This window comes from Pteropus medius, unplaced genomic scaffold (assembly GCF_902729225.1).
Source record: "Pteropus medius unplaced genomic scaffold, Ma_sr-lr_union100, whole genome shotgun sequence".
NCBI classification, from domain to species: Eukaryota; Metazoa; Chordata; class Mammalia; order Chiroptera; family Pteropodidae; genus Pteropus; species Pteropus medius.
In genome coordinates this window covers 1,845,354-1,863,270 of record NW_024344374.1, presented here as the reverse complement: position 1 = coordinate 1,863,270, position 17,917 = coordinate 1,845,354, and the positions used below count along the sequence as shown (strand labels likewise).

General features: G+C 41.2%; 1 long non-coding RNA gene across 1 annotated transcript in view; it reads right to left on the bottom strand.

The window, feature by feature from the left end:
- Positions 1-17,917, bottom strand: part of LOC120608711 (uncharacterized) — a 472,227-nt gene that overhangs the window by 451,564 nt on the left and 2,746 nt on the right. Inside the window, exons 2-3 of the long non-coding RNA XR_005654481.1 lie at positions 15,147-16,567; positions 14,663-14,755 (exon numbers count right to left, since the gene is read on the bottom strand). This is a non-coding gene — a long non-coding RNA (uncharacterized LOC120608711). The remainder of the gene's footprint in view (positions 1-14,662; positions 14,756-15,146; positions 16,568-17,917) is intronic.

The following is a 17,917-nucleotide window of genomic DNA, read 5'->3' as shown; positions in this document are numbered from 1 at the left end:
AAAGAGTAGTATTAATGATGCACATTCAGATAGGACAGCCCATTTAAAACAAAGCCTGCTAAAATGTCCTGACAGCATTTTTCATTCACTGGAAAAAACTGCTATGAAGAAAACAAAATATTATTATTAAAACCACCTCAGCAGTCACATCATCTTGGCCCCGTGCAAGAGACAGTGACGGAAAAGATTCTCAGAGAAGTTAATAAAGATGCTTTAAGAATCACCAAATGTTTACGATATGCTGTGGTGTAGAAGGTGAAATCACAATAATTATTAAAATACAATTAGAATTGCTGCCACAGATATAAAATTGTGTATTGAAAAGACAAAGCATCCAGTGTCAGCATTCTACTTTTTAACAAAATCCTTACTAATAGTTGTGATGTATAGACACTAAGAAATCAGAACCCTGGTTATCAAAGCAAGTCAAAGAAGCCATCCTTCCAATGACAAACATATCTGTTTCTCTATGTAAGGTATCAAATGCTATAAACTCATGGATTATTTTTCAAGTTTTGCATCAGAGCCAATTTATGCTAGATGCATACAATGGATAGATGGATGGATGGATGGATGGATGGATGGATGGATGGATGGATGGATGGATGGATGGATGGACGGATGGACGGATGGACGGATGGATGGATGGATACTGCTCCTTAAGTCATTTCAGACCCAGATGATGCTCATGCTTTTGCTATCACCTCTATGAAAAAAGTGGGCATGTGATGGGTTCTAGAAAAAAATATATATATCCCTAACTTAAGATAAATAGTATCCTTAGCCTCAAAATGCATGGCATGCAAGCAAGAAGAGTTTTAATATCAGGATGCAGATGCATGTTGAAGTAAAGCCAAAGGCTAAAGAAGGGAGTACACAAATAATTCAAGAGTCTGAGTAGGGTATCCATGCCTATGTTTTTAGCTAATTCTGTCCTCTGTTCAACTTCAGTCAGGGAACTTTCATTCATTCTTTAAATAAATATTTATTAAGTTCCTACTGTGTCCTCTTCCTGGGCTAAATGTTTGAGTACACAGTGTGAACAGGCCAGGCATGGTCCCTGTTGTCTTTATGATGTTTACAATCTAAAGGAAAAAATAGATATTAATAAGTAAACATTAACAAGCACTGATCCAGTTGTCTGTTACTGCAAAACAAACTACTCCAAACTGTAATGGCTTAAGACATCAAGCACTGCATTATTCCTCATAATACTGAGGGTCAGGAATTCAGGCAGAATTTAGCTAAGCAGTTCTATTCCACGTGGTGTTGGTGGAGATTACATGACAGCATTCAACGGGCAAATATGATATAACCTGGAAGGTCTAAAGCAGTGCAGTAACATGTTATATGCCTTGGCAGGGGCAGCTGGAAGACTGGGCTCAGCTACGACAGTTGACCAAGTGCCTCTCAGGGACTCTGACATGGCAGCGTCGGAGTAATCAGGTTTCTTGCTTAGTGGCTCGGGGCACCCAGAAAGTACTCCAGAAGACAGGAAGCAGAAGCCACCAGTTTATTAAGGTCTGAGCCTGGAAACCCTCATATCACAATTTCTGCCACATTCTATTGGCCCAGCAGTCACAGAGCCTACCCAGATTCAATGGGAGGGCACACGAATCCCAATTCTTCCTGGAAGAAGTAAGAAAAGAATCTGTAGCCATATTTAATCTACCACAAATATATAATTCACAATTGTGAAAAATACTGTGAAGGATGAGAAGAGGGTGTCATGAGGGGAACTGAGGTGGAGATCCAATTTAGATTGGGTGAGTAGGCAGCCATGGGCTCTCTAGCTCTGAAGGGTAAGTAGTCATAGCCTTAAAGTGCAACCCATTGTCACTGTGAGCATACCCCAAAAAAGAAATCTGTCTTTATTAGTAGAAAAACAATTCAATAGGTGTTTTGTGTTTCTCCCTGGAAGACAGGCACGTGCTTCAAAACTACAAATTCCTTCTGTTCTCTGAGGAGTGAAATAAATTATATCCCTGAGAATTTATCTAATGATATGGAATAGCAAATTCCACTCTAAAATCAAATACAAAATCTGTAATAGTACAAAAAAATAATAAGCAATCAAGTAGAAATCAAGAAAACTTTGTAACTAAATAAAAATATTTGTAAAGAACAACTTGTCATCTTAACATACAGAGCATTAGATGCTTCAAAATTGCCATAATTTGCATTCACTTTCTGTAATGAAAGTAAATATTTTAACTTAAAATTTCCAGGTATATGTGTTTATCATAAAAATTATATAGCTGGTATATGTGAGTGTGCATCTATATGTAAATTTCTAACTATGTGTGTAATACAATCTGTCTGTATATTCCACTTCCATTCACACAGTTAGTGTCTACTCTGTGCCAGGTCCTTTCATTATGTTATCTTAACATAAAGATTCTGCAAACAGAATTCCTTACATTGTTGAGTCTGTTCTCCTCGCCTTTCCTACACTGCTACTGCCCTAGTTCAAAGCTGCTTCAGTCTCACCTGGACTATTAGAACAACTTTCCTCTAGTTTGTTCTTCCAGTACATGCTCACATGGCTCCCCAGAGGGGTCTTTCTAAAACAGTCAGCACAGGATAACTTCTGAGCTCCAAGGTCTAATGCGTAAGGCCCTCCATAGTCAGGTTATAATCGATCTCTCCAGCCTCTTGCCCTACTGCCTCAGATACTCGGCATGTCCTATGGTTCTGTAGTGTGGCTCAGATGAGTCTCTCCAACTTTTGCTGGCTTATTCTTCAAACGTCATCTCCAAATTCACCTCCTCTAGGAGACTCTCCCTCTCCTGTTCCTACAGGTTTCTGTTCCCAGTTCCATTGTAGCTTGAATCATGGTGTATTAAAGTGTCCATTAACTTGTCTGACTTTAACCTCCGGCCTCAGCCTGACCTCTACAAGGGCTGGGGCTGTATCTTCTTCATCTTTTTATTTCCAGTGACCAACAGGGCCTGGCCCAACATTGCCATTCCACAAACAGTGCTGAATATCTCCTTTCTCAGGCCTCAGATAACCTTCTAGAAGGTCGATTTGCTGGCTTGGGAAAATGTTAGCTTTCTTGAAACACCCAAAAGCCATGATGCCAATAAAAATGTGAAGAAAAATATAATTTTTTAAAACCCAATGTTTTTATTTATTTTTCCTATTAAACAGAGGATTCTTCCCCATAGTCGTTTATTTGTTCTATGTTGACATCACATGCAATTTGCCTAATTTCATTTTTTAAGTTACAGAGCTTGGTTACCAGAAATTTGTTTGCCAAAACTAACCCCAGCACACTCAATCCTCCACATTGGGTTTTCAAATAGTCCCTGAGAATGGCTCATCTGTGGAGTTCAGGATTCCCTGTGACACCAGAAACTGACATGTGAGATGAGTAACTGTCAAAAAAATGAGCACTCTAGCACTTTGCCACTTCCTAACACTGGGACTTCCAGCAAGTCACTTAATTTCTCTATATACCCCAGCTTCCCCATCTGGAAAATGGAGATAGTTTGAAAAATGTACCTGCCTCACAGTCTTTGGTGAAGCAATCGATGTGGAGCACTTAGCACAGCAAATAGCACCTGCTTTGCTCTCTTCTCTCATCCCCAGATAAACACTGCAGGAGGAAGCAGGTTCTCACGGGCAGGAGGCACAGGACGGGCAGGAGGCACAGGACCGGCAGGCAACTAGGCCCTGCCGCCCTGTCCAGACCAGCTCACACACAGGAACTTGCTTTCTCAGGCCTCCAGTCACCTTTGCAGGTGAGGATTCCAGGTGAGGAACTCTGCTCCTGGGGTGATGAGGATAAGGAGCCATAGACACTGTGTACTATTAAGGGCTGCTTTCTCTGTGCTTGCTCAGCCGGGCTGAGGTGTTACAAAAGGCTAATGGGTTTCTCCCATCATCACAGTGGCTGCCAGCAACAAAACCCATCTGCCTCTCTTGCACAGCGCTGTCTGGAGGGATCCCTGTCCCCAGACATTGTTACCTGACACACTCCTTTAACAGCACCCAAGAATCTCCAAACAGAGGGGAAATACTGGGTTCATCTCAGTAAATTGCAGCTGTATCTCAACATAATGACTTAGTTAAAACCAAGTTGTTTCTATTAAGATTACTTCAGGGGGACAGTAGTAGGGAAACAGGAAACAATCAGAGGGAATATACAGCAAATTAATGGCTGAGATAGGAGTCCAAACCAGCGTTCCTAAAGCCAACTCCAAAATTTTTGCCCAATATGACACTGAAAAGATGATGGATTACTAAATAGACTTTGTGATTTGGGCTGGGTTTTAAGAACAGAAGGAACATCATATATGGATTCATTTTTGAATCAAAGGTTTGTTGAGTGCTTACCATGTGCTGGGTAATGAGGTGACAGCAAAGAATGTGGATAGATAGGGTTCCTGCTCATGTATGACTTGCACACTCTGAGCAGGGTGAGGGCCTGGGATGGACAAACAAGTAAACAAACACCAAATAACTACAGTTTGTGACAAGCACCATGAAGGAAGCAAGCAAGGCACTGCGATGGCAAATAACACAGTGGAGGGGGCTTCTTTAGATAAGGTGGGGCAAGAAGTTCTCACAGAGTACCTGGCCTCTAAACCAAGACCTGAAGGGCAAGTCTCCAGCCATATGAAGAGCCAGGAGAAAAATATTCTAAGGAGAGAAAAAGTGCAAGAATCAGGAGAGAGCTTCCACTTTTCTAGAAATAATCAAAAGTCTATAGGGGAAGTGGAGCTTAGAGAGCAAAGCAGAGAGTGTAGGACATGAGATGAGAGGGGAAGCCCAGGGTCAGATGGTGCCAGGCCTTATAAGCCAAGGTAAGAAATTCAAAATTTGTTTTAGGTATAATAGGAAATCTGCAGAGAGTTCCAAGCAGAGGAGAGATACATATTATCTTAATTTCTTAGAAGATGGTTCTGGTTGCTCTGTATGATGATGACAGGTGGGCAAGCACAGAAGCAAGGAACACACCTAGAAACCACAGAAGGGATCAGGCTAGAGACCATGGTGCCCTGGGCTCCAGGGATATTAGTGACAGCAGAAAGAAAGACATGGATTTGTGATCAGTTTAGGAATAGAACTGAGACTATTTGTCAATGGATTCTATTTAACTGGAAGGAAGAATCAGATATTTTACCTAGATTTGTCACTTACGAAACTGGCTGGCCATATTAGAATTTAGAGAAATTCTAAAGTCCTAGAACGAAGCAAGCACCCTGCCCGTTTAGGGCCCAATCACTGCAGTAAGGCAGGTGAACCAGCAGCACTGGAATGCCTGCCTCTCACCGACCAGTGGGAAGCAGGATCCAGCTCTGGAGGCCTCTGGACACGTGCTTGGCTCGTGTTCTAGGCATCACAGATTGGAAAGAGACTATGTTAGCAAGTGTCACATCATATTTTTGCCACGTTTCTGATTAAAGATTGACATTCCCGCACAAGCGTTTCCCTATTAAAACGTCCTCACCTCTTAGAGAGGAGCAGAGGAAAAAGACTGAAGAGAATCGACAAAAGGCTCTGGCCTGTAGAGCCAAGAAATTATTAGCCAAACAGCATCAGAACGCAGGCCCCGGCTCTGCCACTGCTGTCTACCCTCCTCAGCCCTAGCAGGGCCTTCTCGAAAAGCAGAGACCTAGAATCATCCTGAGGTGATGATTAACAAGCTCTGGTTTAGCCCTGGTAATCAAAGTCTAAGTAAGTTGGTCGACCTCTCTAGGCCTTGGTTTTCTTATGTGTAAAAATGGGATAATAGTACCTCCATTATCCAGTGATCAAAGAGATTTAAAGAGTACAGTGCCTGGCACAGATTGGCCCTTGATACATGTTAGTTTCACTGTTCCTAAAATAACAAACCTCATTTGGGATCAGATACAGTCCTCTGAAAATTTGTTTTAAACAGTCCACTTTAAAGCTTTTCATTATGCAAATAAGTATTTTCTAATACAAATTAGTAGGGTGCATCATTATTTTATCATTAGGAAAGCTATAAAGCCTTTTAGAAGACCTATTTTCCTTTCATTTCTTTGTAGTTGTTTCCGACTGACAATATTAATCTCAGTTTGGTCTTATTGTGATTTAGTCTAGAGAAAGTCTTAAAATTCTTAAAGTTATTGCCTCATAAGTATGCCAACTTGATTAAATGAACTGGGGGGCAACTGTGGCTTTCTCAACCACCTGTTACGATAAGTTTCAATCCTGGGTCCTCCAAACAATATTTTCAAAGCTGCTCAGTCAACAGGGGGAAAAAAAGCCCTGTTTGTGGGTTCCTGGGGAGGAACCACTTGGGAGGACATAGTGGAACTCAAGAGCGTAGGTATTACGAATTGCATCTACTTAGCTCATTGGGAAATTCGGCATTTTTCCCACATCGAACTAGAAAGCAGGAGGCAGCAGTTGTCTGGGGCTTCAGCTGCAACTCTAAGAAAGTAGGAAAGGGGCCTGCTTCTCATCCTGTCACAAATGCTTTTAATGTTGAGACAGAGAGATTGAGTATTTAAAGCAGAATTATTATTTTTATACTACCACCTAAGATTTTCCCCAATACTTATAACCATGTGTGTGGAACATGCATAAATTTGTCTATATAGTCTTTGCCCTGTGGTTTTGTTGGCTTCCTTGCTAGAAAAGCCAAATTTATGTAAAAAGAGAGGGTAATTACTGTTATTTCTGGCTAACACCTTCACTGGAGAATCATACTCATTCCTTAGGAAGAAAAACTATTTTTCCCTCAAGACAAGTAATTTGGAGGCTATCATAAGGGTTTGTTTCAGCTTTCTTTGGATATCAATTTGTTATTCAATTTGTCTCAATAAAAGCAGAGCATGTATATACAACTTTTTGGGAAGTATACGGCGCAATATGGGGGTGTACCCAGAAAACTGCATTTACATATTTACTATCCTACTGAGTACTCCTAGGAAAAAGATGAACAATGCTCAGCTGCTGATAACCAAAGAACTTGCTATTCTAAGAGAAGGTGGCAGTATAATATGTTTCTGCTAAATATCTCTTACAGTGACTGTCATTTAAATTCCTGCCTAGCAAAGGGATTTTTATGGAAGGTTAATGCCTCCTATAACATTTATCCTGGATGGTAGAGCTTTTCGCATAATTTTCTGGGCTTTATTCCTGCAGTGTTATAGAACCTTATCTTCCCTGTAATAGCTTGCCAGTAAAGAGCCAGTGCATATAAAGGCAGTCGTTATTTCTCAGTTCAAGCCCTGATTTAATGAAATTTCAAATCTCTAGTAAAAGGAGGCTTTGGGTTAAGCCATGAAGAAAACAGAATGGGCCCAAGGCTAGGTGTCCTGGCCCTGCCTGAGACTGGGCGCTAGAAGGTTACACAGGGCTCTGGCCAGTGGAGGCAGCTAAGGCTGCAAGGAAGAGCGTAAATCAAGTGAGTGAACTAAGCGAATGGGTCTTAGGCTGGAAAAAGCCTTTTCAAATACTCCCATTTGCACTGAACTTATTTGCTTTTCCATCATTTTCTTAATTCCCCTTTCGTATTTCAACATTTATTATAGGCCTTGGCATTTCAGTAAAACATTTCATTCCCAGATACCTACCCACTTTTCCTTCCTCATCCATCAGTGGGTCTACAACATTGATAATGACCGTGGGCAGACTGCATTTTCAAAAAATGGCCACACCACTGTTTCTGGTCTCACTTGCCCTTCTGGAACCTTGCAGCTTCCCATCAAGAGGCAGAGTCTATTTCACCTACCCTTGATACTGACAAGACCTTGTTACCACTTTGTTAAGTAAAATTCATGAAGTGCATGGTACACATGACACCTGGAACAAGGCAACGATAAACAATATGACCCTTGGCTGGTTCTAGCCTTTAGAACTCAGACACCACGCTGTGAGATAGCCAAAACCAGTCCACATGGAGAGACAACAGGGAGAGGCCACCTGGGGAGGTCTGAGGTACCTCATCGACAGCCAACCTCAACCAGCAGATCTGCAAATAAATGAGTCTTCAGATCTTTCCAGCCCCCTGTCTTCGAGCCTTCCAACTAAGGCATCACACACCATGGAGCACAGATAAGCCAACTTTACTCTGCCCTGTCTGATTCCTAACCCATAGAATCATGAGCATAATAAGGGGTTGTTTTATGTTCTTCAGGGGCCATTTGTTTCACAGCGAGAGTGACTGGAGCATCGATGCACTACAACCATATCCTTCGTAAGAAATTACAAATATTTGTTACAAAGATCTCTCCCTCTCTGGCTAAGTCTCCTCAGGTATGCTCCAGCTGGTCCCTTGAGCCAATCCTCAGGCAGCAATTATCCAAGGCCAGCAGCAAGACAATGGAACAGGTAAGGTCTTTGGAGACCTAAGACTTGGGTTCTTTCTTGTGGCCTTAGCTAAGTTACTTAACCTCTCTGAGTTTCACCATTTCATCTATAAAACAGGGATAACAACATCTATCTTAAGAAACAAAGCATGTGAAGCCCTTGCACACAGTAGGACCTTGATAATGCTATTGTCACTGATTAGGAATTCTTCCCAGTGCCTGCCTCCTCCAGGAAGTCTCTACCAGGTCAGAACCATTTGCTCTCTGTCCCTCCATATCATTCCTTTATACTTCATCTAGCATCATTTCCATGAATGTCAACAGAACGTTTCAGCTGGGTCATTGCCTAAGGCTCAGACACTGCTGGCCATTGTCAAGAGATATCTATTCCTCATCACACACTTGTGCACGTGGGTTACAGATTCTCACACATTGTTCACATCTGTAAGTCCACACGGGAGCAGCAAAACATCATGGGAGAAAAAATATAAAACTCGGATTCTCTTGTCCTCTACGTATTGATGTTTGAGAATTAAAAACATTTTTTTCTGATAGATTAGGATGGCAGCAAGGTAGGAAAATATAAGACATTCCTCCCCCCACCCCCAAAAGGAAATTCACTGAAAGGGAAATAAAGTCTGAATCGGTAAAACAGACACAACGCTAAGTTAAAGGGAATAATTCTAGGCACAACATGTAGTAAGTTGAACCGCTCACAGACCCAGCCAAGCTGAAACCAGAGTTTTCGGGAAAAATAGTTGCATATGGGTATCAAACCTATACTCCTGGAGAGTTATACCATTTGAATCCCAGGTAGTTTAGTTCTAGAACTGTGCTGTCCCATATAGTAAGCTATATAGTGGCTACTGATCGCTTAAAATGTGGCTAGTCTAATTTGAAATGTGCTGTAAGCATAAAATATATACCAGATATCAAGGACTTCTTATGAAAAAAATCATGTAAATTATTTTACTAATTTTACATAGGTTACATGTTAAAATAATAGTTTACATAAATTGGATTAAGTAATGCATATTATTGAAATAATTTCATCTATCTCTTTATATGCTTTTTAAATGTGTCTGCTGGAAAATTTAAAATTATATGTGGCTCACACTATGTTTCTGTTAGACAGTGCCACACTAAAACATCCCTAATGAAGAAAGAGAGCATCAGAAGACCAGTTTGGCTTGAGCAAATCATAAACACATATTTGCAATGAAATAAGGCAGTCCTGGGATTCCTGGGGCCCACAGAGAGCTTTGTCAGACACTCCTTCACAGGTTCTAGCCCAGCTTTCATCAACAGCTGTCCTTTTCTACTAGCCATGTGGTGCTAGAGGCATCCAGGGCACAGACAGGGCAGCCTGGAGATCACTGGTTGAGGAACTCTACCTCTAGGAACATATCCTGGTTGGTTTCTGTTCTCCCTTTTCGGGCAGGAGACAGAAGTGAGCATCAAGGAGAACCAATGATTCACGAACCCGGGGATTCTCAAGAATAAAGGAGAAAAGGAAACCTCAAAAAAGGCAAAATTTCCAGCTCGTAGACTGAACCAGGTTCCAACCCATGGTAATGGGCGTTAAAAGTCATTTATAGTCCTAGGTAATCAAAGCCGCCTCATTTTGGTTACATTTATGTTTCTTTTCTACTTCTATATTCATCTCAAACAATAATAATAGCTAGTATTGAATGGTTCCGCTAGACATTTGATGTATATGTTGAGTCACTGCTAAACCCCTAAAACATAAGCATTATTGTCTACATCTTACAGATAACAAAACTGAGGTTTAGAGATGTTAACTCTTGTTAAAATTCCGGCAAATGACAGAATCTGAATTCAAACTCAGATTGTCTCATTCCAAATCTCACAATCTTTAGTTTTCAAGAACCAAAGAATTCTAACCAAAACAAATGTGTTATAATTTATTTACATTGATTAAATATATACTTAAAACTTGTGTATGTGTATTCCTTTGCAAAGATTCTATGATGCTAAAATAGATAATGCCATAAATAGAAATCTATGAATAGGTTTCCACTTTAAATACTGAACTCTTTGACCCTCAGTTTCATCTTCTATAATAATGATACCTGCATTCAAGGACAGCATGAGCGTAACTTCTCTCAGTTCTGAGCCTACTCAGCCTTGTTTCCTCACTAGATTCTATGACCCGTGGATACGAGGTCTTATCAAGCTAAAATAGTTATTCAAAAGTCATGTAGCAGACATAGTTTTGCCTTACAAAGTTTAGTCTTTATTGTGAAGGCAGCAGAGATCATTTTTAAACTGGGCATGAGATAATCAGATTTGCATTTTAGAAGGATCCCTGTGGGGTACTCTCACACACACTGGTGGGAGTGTAAATTGATACAATCCTTTTTGAAAGCAATTTGGCAAAGTGTACTAAGAGCTCTAAAATGTTTGACACAGTAATATCACTTTTGTGACTACTCTGAGGAAATAATCCTAAAACCAGAAAAAAAGCTTTATGCACAAAGCATCCATTGTAGCATTATTCATAAAGGCAGAAAAATGGTAACGACCTCACTACCCAACAATAGTAGAATGGTCACGCAAGGTTCAGGATGTCCACTGGGTGACACATTACTCAGCCATCTAAATTATATTCATGACAAGTTACCAATACCATCAAAAAAATGATAATTTACTAATGTTAATATTACCAACATATTTGTGGTAGATTATAAAAATGGTCAAAAATTCTTCTGCCTATACCCATGCCCTTACAATATGAGGCTGCAGATTCTCTTGTCAAGAGGTAGAGTCTATTTCTCCACCCCTTGAGTGTGAAGTGACCTTATGACTTGCTTTGGCAATTAAATATTAGTAAATGAGATGCAGCCAGACGCTTGAGAAGTACTTATGCATTGGCACTTGCCTCTTCCTGTGCCTGGAAACCTTCCATCATGATGTGAAGATGCCCAGGGACAAGCTACTGGATGATGAGAGATACACAGACCCAGTTCCTCTTATGGCCCCACATGTCAGCCAGACAATCCCAGAAGCAGAGCCATCTAGCTAAGTGGCAGCAAAACACAGATGCATGACTGAGGCCAGCCAAGACTAGAAAAAGAACCACACAGGTGAGCCCAGCCCGAATCACTCCTCCAGAGAATTATGAACTAAATCAATGGTTGTTGTTTTAAGCTCTAAATTTGATGCTGTTTGTTACACATCAAACGTTCACTGATACAAAGCTGATAACTTTTGAAGCTAGGTGTGAGTACTTGGCAGGGGAGGTTCATTATTATATTGTCTCTGCTCTTGGGTATTTTTGATACATATATGCATTTGGGCTAAAGGAAAAAATAAGTGTTAAGTAAAGCGTTTGAATGTAAAAGATAGATATAGTTTGGTTACAACTATACAAAAGAAATTTTCCACAGAAAAATACTAGAAAAAAATGTACCATTGATTGCCTCTGGGTACTGAGATAATGGATTTTGTTTTAATTTGTATGTATTTTTGAAATATCTATAATAAATCTGATTTACTTTATTCTGAAAATAAATATTTACAATTTATTTTATCTCCCACCCCCCAATAAAATTTCTTTCCATAGACGATATGGAGAATTGGTTGGAGGGGTAATAAGCTAAATGCAGAGAGACAGATTCAGAGGAAATTCTAATAGTCTAGGGGAAAAGTAATAAAGGTCCAAAACTGAGGCAACAGCAATAGAAAAGGAAAGGAGGAGCTAGACGGGAGTGAGGGGTAGGGGTGGAGGTACTGAGAGAGAATCTGTTACACTGGGCATTACCTCGCACAGGAAGGATATTTAACCTGAGACCGTGATTATGTATTATGTTTCTGGAAGACCCATTAACCCAACTTAAAAATGCACTCAAATTTGGAATTAAGTGTGTAAACGCATCTCTCAAGACAGAAAAGCCACAGGTTCCATCCGATTCTCAAATGGTGACTGTGATCCCGAAAGATGAAGACCCATGAAGCTTTGTCTTCCTGTAGACAGGGAAGAATTCAGTGTGGTCTTTCAACCCCATTCATAAGACAACTTGAAGAGGACATTAAAATGATCGGACCACAGTTTGCGACTTTGGTCCCTAAAGCATGACCCAAGTGCATGATGGCCCAGATAATGTCAACCCTTCTGAGCCACAACTCATCACATGCAGTTTCCCAGTGTCCCTTAGAAGCTGGTTTCTGCTGGGTTCCAATCTGTAGAAAGCGGAATCTCTGTGGGACAACACTTCAGGGTATCAGAACCTAACTGGGTCTAACCGAGAACTCTGACCTCCAGGAGGCACACGCAAAACCAGTTTTTCCAAATCCTTAGCTCAGGCAGAGCCCAGCACAGCCTGGTCCATACCCACCTCCAACCTTCCCTCTCTCCCTCCTTCTTGTTCTCCTTCACCCTGGCCTACTTTAAGTTCCCAGAAATCTATGCTTCTTCCCACCATAGGAGGTTTACACGTATGTTCTCCCTGACTCTATTCCGCTCCCCTTCAACTAGTGAACTTATCATCCTTCAGATCTTACCCTTAAGCACTACTTTCAAGGCCAAAGAAATCCTCCTGATATATGCTCTCGGAGCACGTAACACACTTGAAATGTTATATTTATTTTTGTGATTATTGGATCGTCTGCCTCTTCCACTGATAATAATTGTAATAAAAGCCAATATCATTTGAATGTTCACACTCTGCCAGGCACTACAGAAATCCCCTAGCATGTACTCATTTATTTTATTAGCACGACAATCCTATGAGGAAAATGAGGCACGGAAGAGAAACAACAGTTCTACAATTCCCTAGCTAGTAAGAGGCAATGTGGGGGTATAATCCAGTGCAGCTGGATCTGCACTGGCCTGAAGCTCCACGTTTGCATCCCCATGCCCAGCACCAGGTCCAGCGCTTAATGAGGACTCCAGTATTGTTAACTAAATTGACTCGTCTTGCCCAGCCTTGAGCTGCTTTGACGATTGAAATCCAGACTTGGGGACAACCTTACAAATCACCTTCACCAGCCCCAACACAGGAGGAATGGGAGACCCAGAGAGGGACTGTGGTTACCCTGCAGTCACACAGAACCAGGATCTCCCAACGCAGCCCAGTACTCTTTCCACAACGTTAAATGATAACTTAAAAAATATTAAGTGTAAATACTCGGCAAAATACTTTTAAGCCAATAAAGAGGTATTACACTCCCTTTCCCTGTCCTAACTTTGCTGCAGAATCAGAAGGGATTTTCATTTAAAGAAAAGCACAGATTATAGAAAATTGCTATTCTGTAATACAAATTCCTTCTTTAAAAATAGTTTTCCTTTTTTTTCAATTTACTAGTGTTGAGTATTTTTTTAACACATAATAACCTTGATTTAGTAAGTCTGTGTCTTAAACTTGCAATTACTTTATTGTGGTCATCTCTCATCAATTTCTTTTGTTCAATGGCAACCAAACTTGCACTGATCTTATTTAACAGAGAGTTGTGCCATGCTGGGGGTCTCTGCGGGTCTGCAATGATGCAACCTGGCCATCACAAAGACCCTCATATGGTTGGGGAGGCACTCTGAATGCCACTTTAGTTGGAATAGGAGAGTTTTTAGAATTGTTAAAAAGAATAGGTGGGCTCTGAATTGTTTTCAGAGCCTCATTTCTGTTCTTGTAAAGACTCGATTTGTAAGACAAGTACCATTGTTTTTAATTCCTCAAAAAATTGGGTTGCAACCTAAATGAGATCAAGATGCTGACCCACCCACCCAACTATATTACTCTACTCTTGCTTCTTTATATCAGGGGGAAGATCTTCAACTAGGATGGAAATCAAAAGATTCCTACGTCCCAGACTTAGAGCTGTGTTTCTTTGGAATGTTTTAGTAAATCTTTCCACAGTGGCTTCAGAATGTTTTTCTTTCCCTCTAGATACAGTTTCATTTTAGCTTAGGGGAGAAGGCCTCAAAAATGCTTTGTATCAGGCTCTGAATATCAGTTTTCAATTTGGGCAACTTCTAACCATAGAGATACTCTTTTTAAAATCCTTTCAAATACCTTGTCAGGTTTCAGCCTAGACAAACAGCAAAAATTCCTGGCAATATTGAAGAACCCCATGGACACAAGAAGGATCCCCAAAGAGAGTACAAAAGATACGACCCTCTCAACATGAGAGCCATTCCCAAAGACAACCAAAAGAAAGAAAGAGACAAACAAGAGGCAAAAGCCATCTCTGGGAGAGAAAGGATCAATAATCAATGTTTTTGCCTGCTAACCTGAATTTTAAAAGAAAAAAAGGGGGAAGGGGTAACAACATGAAATTTTACTTTCCTTCCTCTCTTAACCAGGCACCACAGAGAGAGATTTAGTTGAGCTGACTTTGATAAGAATTCTCACCCTTTGCCGGCTTTGCCAGTTTTCCCAGGATGCCATTTGTAGGCTTCAGAGCAAGTGGGGTGTCCCACTGGGCCTCCTCCTGGTCACCAGAAACTGTAGAGGACAAAAATAATTTTACCTCTATCCTTTATAGTGAGTATTTGGCTGAGACCCCTTTTACTCTAGGGTACGTCGTAAATGGATAAGTTTATCTAAGCTCCAAGTTCTCCACGGTAGCCACTATAATTCAAGATTACCTTTAGTTGTTGTGCCTTAACACAAACTTTTATTCACACTGGCCCCCAGGGTGCAGCTTATCTCGGACCCAGCTCGACCCCCCAATTCAGTCCACCTAAGTCAGACCCAGTCTAAACAAAGAAATGCTCGAATAAAGTCTGAAAGCTCATAATGCAAAAGCCAAAGAGCTAGGATCTGAGCAGGCCTTACCCATGACTTCCCCCACAGGCCGCAAGAAAGCAGAGAGCACAAGGCGCTCGACAGGTACCTTCGCCCGTCTCCTCGTCGCTCCTGGAGGCTGTGGGGTACCTCTTTCAATTCTCCAGTTCTGATATCAGAACTTACTAAAAGGCATATTAAATATTCCCCTCAGGCAGCGCCAAACCGGAAGTGGCTTGGAGCAGTCTACTCGGAGGAACTCAGGGGGAGGCATTCATAGAGCATAGAGATGTGGAAGCAAAGTAGGGAAATTATTGATTAGCTACAGCTTAAAGCCTAATTGGCTGTTTGTAATTGGTTGTCCTTAGCATTTTGACTTAGTAACGTTGAGGCATTTACAGGCTTAGATTTTGGTTTGCTTAGTAGGCCTCCATGGCATTACGGCCACCTGGGTCTGATGGCCTCCTTGTGTAATTAATTTACCGCTGTACTTTGCAGAGGAGAATGCTAAAACACAAAGAGGTAGAGTGATTTGCCCAAGGTGACACGACAGCCAATTTCTAACCAGAACTCACTCTGAGAAATACAACACCAGATTGTCAACAACATGATCACCTTTCACAAGCTAGGAGGCTAACACAGAGGGACACTGTGACATGCCAGTGAGCTACATAGAACCCAGGTCAGAGGCTGAATTAGATCCAAAAGCAGCTTCCTCCCACAGGACCCCACAGGGCAACCATGAACACCATGCAAGAAGGCTTCCATCCTTCATTCTGGCATAGACTTTCCCACCAGCAATGACACCAAAGCTCAACACTGGCTTATTTTAATGCCCTGGATTTTTTGAATGCCTTCTTCCTGAAAAGGGTCGTGAAAAAAATTCACCATGTGCTCTTAAGAAAGCCTCCCTTTGCACCCAGAATAGATGCTTTCATGATTAGATGTTACGAACAAAGCACACTATCTCCTAACATAAGAAATCAACAATTATAGGGTCTCTTTAGAATGTCTGATAAGACACAGGTTTTGAGGGAGAGTATCGATAAGTGGAAATGGGTGGAGAGGAACTCACCAAACTAAGACATGTTTGCATGAAATAGGAAAAAAAGGAAAATTGAGACACTGGTAAATGGACAGGAAGGTTGCCTCAAATATTTGAAGGGTTGTTATGTCAAAAAGGGGCAGGGTATATTCCAAGTGTCTCCAAAGGACGGAAAAATAATAATCAGGGCTGCCAATGATGGGACAAGCTGGGCAGGAGGGTGCTGGGGTTAAGAGGAGGCTCTTAAATTCTTTTCTGCAACATATAGAGCCTCCGTTTCCCCATCTGGTGGCAATAATGGCACTAATCTCATAAGGGCATTGTGAGCATTAAGTATGATCATGAATCTTAAGCATTTATCACAAGGCATGACACATAGTAAACCCTCCATGTAACATCATCTGCTGTCCTTCCTGTTTGGAGGAAGTGAGCTGTTTGTCCTCGGAGGTATTCAAGCTGCAACTGGCGATCATTGAGCCGAGAAGCTGTGTCAGGAAAGAGATTCATGTATTAGACAAAGGGTTGGATTAGGTGACCTTAAGTTTCCTTCTATTCTTGGCTTTCAAATTCTTTGTTCAATTGAAACTGAGGTTAATGTGAAGGCCTCTATTGGACAACCCTTTCTGGGCTCCAGCTTTGAGGTTTTGTGTTTCTACCTTTGTATTTGGAAATCCTTGCTGTGGAGCAGAATTTGGAGAGTGAGTCCTGGAGCTGCACAACCAGGGAAGGAAAGCTTCTTTTGCTTGGCGGCTGCATTCCTGGAATTCCCAAGATTCCAGGCTCTTTCCTCCTCACATTGTAAACATTAGGTTCTTGTGGGGAGGACAAAAAGGTCACTTTCCAAACCACATTTGCTCCCAGGCTCTGATCTGAATAATTCAGCTGGTGCTCAATGAGAGCACCAGTTGGGCTGATCTCAAGCCCTTTAGACAGGAATGGGTGTTGATTTAGGCTAACAAGAAGTCATTATTTGAGCTAGAGAATGGCATCCTCTCTTCTCGGTGAGCAGAACCAGGTATAGGAACACAAAACAGATCCAACTGACTCATTGCAGCTGAACCAGTGGCAGCCAAGCGCCTTCCCAAATTCTCTCCTAAGCAGGACCAAATTCTTAAGGAGGAGGACGCATTTATTGGGGATTGCTACAATTCGGCTTTACTGCCACTGCCTTTATAACCACAATATAAAGTAACTCCCACAACACAGTGAAGATAAGCTCTTTAAAGAAAATATAAAAGCATTAGCCTGGCAATTCACCCAAACCTCATCATGCACCATAGACATTTTTGAAGTTTAACAAAGAAAAGCACATCATTAAAGAATACTGCTCTATCACCATTCTTATGCAAATCCTTCTAGATAGTTGGGTGGAAAATTCCATCTAACACGCAGCAAGAAATAAATGTTGCAGGGTGGAAATTTCAGTTATACTGAGTGCATCTATCACTTGTATAATCCAAACTACTGTATGTGCACTGACTACAGAATTAGTATTGATCCATTCACCATGTAAACATCAAGTACTTTCTATTATTACTTGAAATAGCATGCTATCACAATTTCTATTTCCTCCTTCTATCTTAAATAGAAGTATTGCACATTAGCCCTTTCCTTCATGTACTTTTTTGCACAGCTATCTAACTACAGTGTTCAGTGTGGTGCTGAGTTTCCTGCAGACATCTGCAGTATTAGCATTAAAGCACTTTATTTTCAAGTCATCTCTGATGGAAGACAATACAACTTTCATTTACCCAGAAACCTGGTACCAGAGCTTCTCTTAGAAACAGGTCTGTCTGTCTGTCTGTCTGTCTGTCTGTGTCTCTCTCTCTCTCTCT